The sequence below is a fragment of the Fusarium oxysporum genome, chromosome 3, assembly GCF_000149955.1.
Source record: "Fusarium oxysporum f. sp. lycopersici 4287 chromosome 3, whole genome shotgun sequence".
NCBI classification, from domain to species: Eukaryota; Fungi; Ascomycota; class Sordariomycetes; order Hypocreales; family Nectriaceae; genus Fusarium; species Fusarium oxysporum.
The window spans coordinates 2,983,929-2,993,472 of NC_030988.1; positions in this window are offsets into that span (position 1 = coordinate 2,983,929).

Below are 9,544 nucleotides of genomic sequence, written 5' to 3' on the forward strand. Positions count from 1 at the left end.
AGAATTATAAGAATATATAGATAATAGTCTAATAAAGGGATATATCTAACTATCTATCTTATTAGTAGGAGTACCTATAATATTTATACCTAAGAAAAATAGAAAGTTATAACTAGTTATTAACTACTAAGAATTAAATACACTTATAGTTAAGGATAAAATATTACTTCTATTAATTATAAAACTAAAAGATTAACTATAAGGAAAATAGATCTTTATCGCTTTAGACCTTAAAGGCGCCTATAACCTTATATAAATTAAAGAAGGAGATAAATAGAAGACGGCATTCTATATTAAGTTTAAACTCTTTAAGTATTTAATAATGCCTTTTAGTCTTATTAATATACCTATAATATTCTAGTGGATAATTAACTATATTTTATAGTAGTACCTTAATATCTTTATAGTATACTACCTAAATAATATCCTAATTTTCTTAGATAATAAAGAAGACTATAGGGAATATATCTATAAGGTCTTATAGCTACTATAGAATACTAAGCTATTAATTAAACTAGAGAAAAGTTACTTTTACATTTAAGAAGTAGACTTCTTAGGGTATACTATTATGCCAAAAGAAATATATATAAAAAAGAAAAAAATCTCTACTATAGCTAATTAAAAAGTCCCTAATAATATTAAAAAAACATAAGCCTTTTTAGGTTTTACTAATTACTACTGATAATTTATTAAAGACTTTAGTAAAATTATAAATCTACTTATAGAGTTAACTAAAAAAGATAAACCCTTTAAATAGAATAATAAGGTATAATAAGTATTTAAATAGCTTAAAGAAGCTATCCTTAGTAAACTAATTCTAATAATATTTAACCTAAATAAAGAAATTAAGCTAGAAATAAATATATCTAACTTTACTTTAGGAGGATAGATTAAATAATATAATAATAACGGCAAACTATACCCTATTATATTCTATTTATATAAATTGCATAAAGCTAAACTTAACTACCCTATATATAATAAAGAATTCTTAGTAATTTTTAACTACTTTAAAGAATTTTAATACTACCTTATAGGAAGTAAGTACTAAATTAAAGTCTATATAAATTATTAGAATATTATATACTTTACTATAATATAAGAATTAAATAAGCGATAGATATAATATACTAAATATGTCACGGGTCAGGCTCGGGAATACAGGTGAACAGGGAACGCTTTAGGCGGATAGGTTCTATTGCTACGGATAGGCACTGCCGGCAGGTCAGGCTCTATTGACAAGACGTAGCTCGAGGAGCTACGTTCGGGAGCTATCTGGCGGTCGGTCAAGATCTTCTGCGATAACGTATCGCCACGTGACTGAGATCCACTTGGCCTATCGGTCTAGGGTAACCTGGTCTGGTCTTACGCTGTGACAGTATCCCCCTCTCTAGCATCGAGCTCTGTCGAGATGGGCACTCCGTGGTCTCATCCATCAGGCCCTTTTCTGCGGTCCCGGCTTATCGGGATACCTCCTGTGGAAGTTGGCTACGACCTCAGCAGCGTTATCCACGTAGTCGGCAGGGACTTCAGTTGGGTCGGTGTATCCTGCCCATTTCACTATGTACTTCAGTCTGGGGCGGCCTCCACGGCCGCGGCGATCCCAACGGGAATCGAGGATATCTTCCACTTCCCACTCTTCCACTCCTTCGACCTCGATAGGCGGCGGCGGGTCTGGGTTCTGGCCTGGCAAGGGGTTGGTGGCGGCGGGTCTGAGCAGGTTCGTGTGAAACACCGGGTGTATCTTCATGCTCGCAGGCAGATCTAACCGGTAGGTATATGGGGAGATGACCTTTGTGATCTTAAGGGGACCGATGTTCTTCCAGTCTAGCTTCTTCTGTGGCCTCAAGGTCTTGATATTCCGGGCATCGAGCCAGACATAGTCGCCTTCTCGATAGCATCTGGCGGGTCTTCTATGACGGTTCGCCTGGTCTTCGTAACGGGCTTGTGCGGCTATGCTCTCGGAGCGTAAGTACTCTAGTATCTCGTTCATCGTCTGTGCGAACTGTTCCGCATCTCTCGTGGCAGGGGTTCCTCTGACTGTGATAGTAGGCTCAAAGCCCATCCGGGGGTTAAATCCATAGTTCGCGAAGAACGGGGATATCCTAGTGGTCTCAGACTTTAATGAGTTCGCTGCGAACTCGGCCAGGGGGAGCCATCGGCTCCAGTCGTCTTGCAGGTATGACACATAGGTTCTCAGGTACTGCTCTAGTATGGCATTTAGCCGCTCGGTCTGTCCATCGGTTTCGGGGTGATATGCGGTTGATAGAAGGGCGTTGATGGATAGCTGTTGGTTAAGCTTCTTCCAGAATTCAGCCACAAACTGAGGTCCTCGATCAGATACTATAGTCTGTGGAAGGCCATGTAGCTTCCACACTTCCTTTAGGTAATATCGGGCGGTATCTTCGGCATCACAGGTTCCCTTGCAGGCTATAATATGTCTCATCTTCGTAAGTCGGCAGGCTATGATCAGGATAGCATCGTTCCCTTCGCTAGGTGGCAGGTGGGTTATAAAGTCCATTGATAGGTGCTGCCAAGCTCGCTCTGGCACGGGCAGGGGCTTTAGGACTCCTTGTCTTGCATCTCGGGCGGGATTCGATCTTCGGCAGGTGTGACAATTCTTAACCCATCGTTCTACATAAGATAGCATTCCAGGCCAGTAGTAGTCGCGTGAGAGTAGGTCATAAGTGCGGGCGCGGCCTGGGTGGCCTGCTATGGGGTGTTCGTGACTTGCTTTCAGCAGGGCAGCCTTCAGGGGGTTGTGGTCTGGAATATAAACGCGGTCTCGATAGAGTAGTCGGCCTTGTACGATAGTGCACTCGGCCAGGGTGATCTTCGGGTGGCGCTGGGCGCCTTCTCTTACGGCCTGCAGTATTGACTGTAGGTCGTCGTCGGTCTGGTAACCCTCTTCTAATAGGCGGTCGATATCCCCCGGCAAGTCTATGGAAGGACTTGGTTCTGCTGGGGCTGCAGGTATTTGTAGGTGCGGCTGGCGTATACGGGCCCTCTGAACCTTCAAGGGTGGAAGCTGCCAATTCTCTTTCTTTAGGATTACCTGGCTCTGATGCGCCAGGCGCTCATCCCCCTCCTGAGGCAGGTCTTCTGACCTCCTGGTCAGAGCATCGGGCTTAACTCCTTGCTTTCCGGGTCGATAGCTAATTTGAAAATTAAAACGAGATAGGAACTCGGACCAACGGGCTTGTCTTCGGTTCAGTAGCTTCGTTGTCGTAAAGTACTCTAGGTTCTTGTGGTCTGTGATCACCTTGATCGGCGAGGGTGCGCCCTCTAGTTCGGGTCTCCATTCCTCAAAACAGCGGATAATTGCCATCAGTTCCTTATCATATATCTCGTAGTTACACTCGGTGGCTGTGTGTTTCTTTGAGAAGAAGGCTACCGGGTGTAGCCTTCCTTCGTCGTCATATTGCGATAGCACTCCCGCCGAGACGTAGTCAGAGGCATCGGTCTCAAGGATTACATCTCTGGTCCAGTCAAACGGGCGTAGGATCGGGGCTGTTGTAAAGGCTTCCTTCAGCTTTAGGAAAGCTTTCTCGCAGGCATCATCCCATACGAAGGGCACGTCCTTCTTCGTCAGTCTGTTCAAGGGTGCCGTGAGCTTTGAGAAGTCACGGATGAACCTCCTATAGAAGTTCCCGAAGCCGATAAAGGCTTGCACATCTGTCAGGCAGGTCGGTGTCTTCCAGTTCTTGACCGTCTCGACTTTCAAAGGGTCCATTCTAATCCCTTCCTGGCCCACGATTAGGCCTAGGAACTTCGTCTCCTTAACTAGGAATTCGCATTTAGCAGGATTGGCATAGAGCCCTGCGGCTCGGAGCTTCTGGAGCACCAGCTTAAGGTGCTCTATATGTTCCTCTCGGGTTCGGCTGTATATCAGGATATCATCTAGGTAGGCTGTACAGAATATATCTAGGTGTTCTCTTAGGGCGTCGTTGATATAACGTTGGAAGGTTGCAGGGGCTCCTGTTAGTCCGAAGGGCATGACTAGGGATTCGTATAATCCAAAGCGTGTTCGGAAGGCTGTGAGATATTCTTCGCCCTTCCTTATTCGGAGGTTATTAAAGGCAGATACGATGTCTATACGGGAGAAGTACTTCATGCCGGATAGGTTGTTTAGGGACTCTTTGATCAGGGGCAGCGGGTAGCGGTCCTTGACTGTGATGTTGTTTAGGGCTCTGTAGTCCACGCAGAATCGAAGTCCGCCGCCGGGTTTCTTTACAAAAAGTACTGGCGACGCGACAGGCGAAGAGCTAGGTCGGATAAATCCCTTGCGTAGGTTCTCCCTAAGCCACTCTCGTAGGGCTCTCAGCTCCTCACGAGACATTCCATATAGTGGCCCAAAGGGTAGCTTCCCTCCAGGTACCAGTTCGATGTGGTGGTCTCCGGATCGGTGCGGGGGTAGCTTCTCGGCTTCCTTAGGCGAGAAGACGTCTTGGAATTCTTGTAATTCCTCGGGCAACTGGAAATCTTCGGTCTTATCCTGTAGTCCTCGGTCAATCTGTTCGAGTGTGATGGTGTAGAAGCGGCAGCTTGGTCTCTGGCTGTATAATCGGACAGCCTTTAGGGATATAGGGAGGATATCCTTCTTCCTTAGGTTCTTAGGGATGCTCTGTTCTAGTTGGCGGAGGAATTTCTTTGGGATGGTCTGTAGGGCTTTGATTTTTGTAGGTTTAGCTGGCGTATTACAGAACTTCTGGCAGTATGGGCTATTAAAGGTGAAGGTGTGGGTTGCGAAGCCCACCTGGGGGTCATGCTGTTTTAGCCAGGGCATCCCTAGGACTATGGGATAGCTGGCTAGCCGGGTGACGTAGAATAGCATACTCTTCTGGAAATGGTCTGCGATCCGGAGTCCGGCACGGACATAGTGGGTAATCTGCCCACTCTCGGCGGGTCGGCCGTCGAAGACCTCTATCTCGAATGGTCTCTTTAGGGGGTAAAGCTGTAAGTTCTGGGACTTTGCCCAGCTTTCATCGATAAATCCTTTCCCTTCCGCCCCGCTGTCGGTCATGGCGTAGGAGGGTATAGGGTCTTTCCCAGTCGGTATTAGGTTAGCTGGTAGAATCATCAGGTTAGAACGTTGGTTCCCTTCGTCTTCGATAGGGATCCCATGGACGGCGGCAGTAGATAGTCTGATCTTCAGTGCGGGTATTGGAGAGGCGAGAGCCTGTCGCCGACTTAGGACAGGCTTGCCCCGTTTTCCTGATGGATTTGCGAGTTACGGGAGTCAGATCGGCTAGAGGTCGGGGACTTAGGAGACTCCTGACGGCTGGGGTGGCGCGGACTATAGGTGATAGCGGCATGTCGGAACTTGGCTGGGCCGGTATCTGGTTCAGGGCAGTCGCGGATATAGTGAGTAGATGAGCCACAACGGAAGCATTGGTTGTTTTCCCGACGATAGCTGGGGCGCTGGTAGCGGCGTTGGTTGCTTAGGTCCATAGGGTCGCCTGAGGGCTGGGCTCTCTCTGGGGGGCTACGGCCCCTTTGAGGTGAGGGAGACTTCCTTTCCTGTCGTGTGGTCTGGATATAGGTAGGTCTAACATAAGCTGTGGTAGTCGGTTTCCTGGAGATATAGGGTCGGGTCCTCTCGCGGTGTTCTTGCAGGCGGATATCTAGTCCTCGGAAGTGGGATACGAGGGTGTGGTAGCTGTAATCGGCAGGCGGGTTATGGAGGAGCATTTCTGATAGTTCCTTCGAGACGGCCTTCTCTAGGAAGGGGGCCAGGGCGTCACCTTCTATGCCGCCTTCTAAGGCTAGGCTCTGGAACTCTGCATGGAAGGAGAAGAAGTCTCTATTGCCTTGTCGAAGGGTGTCTAGCTTTCTTCGTGCAGTTCGGGCTGCATTAGGGTCTCCATAGGCACCCTGCAGGATATCTAGGATATCAGTATAGTCAGGTAGGCGGCAAATTCCATGACGAATATACGGCTGTATGAGTTTATAGGCATCATCATTCAGCCGGCTGTTCACATAGCCCATACGACTGATAGGGGTTGGATAGCGGTCTCGGTTCAGGCTTAGCTTCTCAGTGACGGCGTCACAGAAGCGTCGTAGGTCGGCGCGGGTTGCTTTAAACTTATCAGGGTCGGGGATTCGTTCTGAAAGCTGGGCGGAGGCGGCAGATTGTGTAGCAGGAGGTGAAGGCGTTTCCATAGTCTCAGCTATTTGTGCCTTAGCATCAGGGTCAGATGTGACGGGTGTCAGGGTTGCTACAGTAGGGAGTCGGGCGGCCACGGCTTGACGGGCTTCCTCTTGAGCCTTATAGGCCTTGCCCTGGGCTATCTCTAGTTCCTTCTCCTTCTTATCCAGTCGGTCCTCTATCCATGACTTCTGCATCATCGCTGCGGACTTCTCGACTTGCATTGTCTGTATTATATTCTGGAGGTTTAGAATTTCCTCCTGCTGGGCTTCGACTTGGACTTGAAGCTCTATAAGCTTCCGATCAGTAGCGGTTTGACCTTCTTCTTGCGCTGCCATCCAGGCATAGGCTTCACTTAGGTACTGATACCATCTATCGGGGTCTTTCGCGTATTGCGCCTCATATTCGGCGCGGTTCCCTGGGATAGCCGGGGGAATCGGGTGGGTAGGCATTGCGTTCAGCGTCCAAAGGGGAGGAGCTACGTAGTGTCACGGGTCAGGCTCGGGAATACAGGTGAACAGGGAACGCTTTAGGCGGATAGGTTCTATTGCTACGGATAGGCACTGCCGGCAGGTCAGGCTCTATTGACAAGACGTAGCTCGAGGAGCTACGTTCGGGAGCTATCTGGCGGTCGGTCAAGATCTTCTGCGATAACGTATCGCCACGTGACTGAGATCCACTTGGCCTATCGGTCTAGGGTAACCTGGTCTGGTCTTACGCTGTGACAAAATACCTATATAAGTTTAATTCTATTATTATTTACCGTAAGGGATTAAATAATAAAAGAGCTAATACAATTAGCTAATAATTAGACTTTAATATAGGAACTATTAAAGCTAAAGAATAACTCCTTAAATAGATACTAGAGGGAGGGTATAAATTTATATAATAAGTATAGACATTAGGACTTATAATAAAATAAGCAGGAGTTATTACAAATTAAAATAAGGACTTCACCAAGGAAATCCGCAAATTAATGCAATATATATAAGGATATAAAGTACCTATAGGAGTCTTTAGTATACCCTAAGGCGCAATATATAATAGAAAGCTCTAGGTATCTATAGGATTTCCTTCTTCTATTTCTTCTATACCTTTACTATCTCTCTTACCTTCCTTATATCTATATCTCTCTCTCTACCTTCTTTATAGCTATATCCCTCTCTCTCTTACTATTCCGTCTATATCGGCTAGTATTTCTTTACTTTATCCTCTCTTTTATTTCCTTATAATCTCTTTACTCTTTTTATACTCTTTATTCCCTTCTTACTTCCTTTTACTTATTTCTCTAGAAAAATCTCCCCTCCTTATAAGCTGTATATAGCTAGAAGTAAAGCAAGCTGGCAGAGATAGCTTAGATAGTTAATACTAACCCTATCCTAACCCTAAGCAATAGTAACACTATGAACTGAATAATTTCCAAGACTGGTCCTCTTATAAGAACTCCCCCTCTTTTGTTTATTTTTTAATATTAAACTTTCTTTTTCCTACTGGTTGGTAATAGTAAAAATGCAACCGCTATATCTCTATATGGCAAATAAAATCATACCCTGATTGGGTGCTTTTTATAGGCAACCCTTATTAACTGGCGAACATAAAAACTAAAGTCTACGATAAGTCCGAATGATTTAGCCATAAATAATAGCGCCTCGACGAAACAAAACTTACCATTATAATCGCAAGGTTGAGCTTTACATTTATGCATTTTTTCATGTCTTTTCTATTATCACTGGGACGTAGACGCGGCTACCTTATGTTATGTTAGCGCCATTTTATTTCTTACTAAAAATAATTCGTTAATTGCTAAGCGATGTAGGGGATACCGTCAGGGTTAAGTGCACGGACCATAGAAAATCATATTGGATAAGTAGTAACCTCCTAGCCTAGATCTGCTCTAGCACATACTTCCCCTTCTTCACTACTATACATTCTTACTTATTTACCTATCACGCCTACCGTATAACTAAGTTCTATATTTAATCTCGAGTTTAATATCTATTTTTATTTTTATCCCCATTCTTATTATTCTCATTCATCCAATATAGAATGGATTACCATGCTACTACGATCCGCCGTATGCTTGGCGGTCGTACCGTCCCCCAATTTGCCTCGTTATCTCCACTGAAAAGGCGCGATCTCTTCCGACAATACCTCGTGCAATAGCAACCGGTCCTCATTGATGAGGCAGATGATGATGGCTCCTTGAACGCCAAAATTGCTGATGGTGTCCTCCTACGCCAACAGCACTTTATGGGTAAAGATGAGACTGGTAAGCAGCTGGTTAAGGAGGCTTCTGATGTGTACTATGGCGAAAACCATTTTAATGTGCGACTGCACTGGCTGTGCGAGTTTATGACCGATACCTTTGGCGACTATAAAATAAAGGTCCCTATTGTGCCGCTAATTAAAGATAGCATTACTGTAATTATTGACTTATATGATGTAATTGATGACTTTTACCTCCACGAGGAAGGCTGCGATAGTGATAGTGGGATAGATGACCTAGAGAGTGTATATTATCGGCATGGGATAGGCGAGGCTGCTAGATGGATATAGAAGCGCCTCTAAGATATCTTCCTTTTTACTAATGTAAAATATATTACGTTAGTATTATGTGGCTGCGGTATTCTGGATGGCAGCGACCTTATAATGCATTAGATGATTAAGGATATCTCCTATATTGTAAAGCTCCTTATTGAGAAATTTGGTAATAGATTTACTATTAAGAAGATAATAAGAAGGGGTGAGGACTATGAGGGCAATTATCTATTGCGTAGCATTTGGTCTTACTGGGATTCCTTTATGGAGACGGCCAAGGAGAAAGTAAGATAAGGGGAGGCAACCTTTAAGTAGGTTATGTAAATAGAGGTAGAGGAGTAGACCTATATATTACCTAGGACTATAGGATTATAAATGGAACGTAAGATACTTATATAATCTGAGTTAGGTCTATAGGATAGAAGCTAATAGATTTATTTATATTTACTAATTATTTAAGCTTAGCTAGTAGAAATATTACTATATAGCCCTTCCTTTATATTTATATTTTAGCCGTTACTTAAAGTCACTTATTATATTATATAAATATAGTAACTATATATTTATAATTTGCCTTTTATATAATTATTAGAATAATAGCTTATTATTATCTTAATATTTCTCTTATACTAATTGCGCTTATTATTATTGGCCTAAGTTTAGTAATACCCCTACTAATATAGAAATATTAAAACCAGACTTAAAAGTAAAACTTACGATTTTTAGCACTTATATTAATTTCTTAATATAAAAGTTTTCTTAATATAATCTTACGGTTAAGTTTTATAAACCTAGAAGCTTTTATAGTTATTTTATTACTTATTAGTTATAATCTAGAGTTTGTCGGTTACCCCAGAT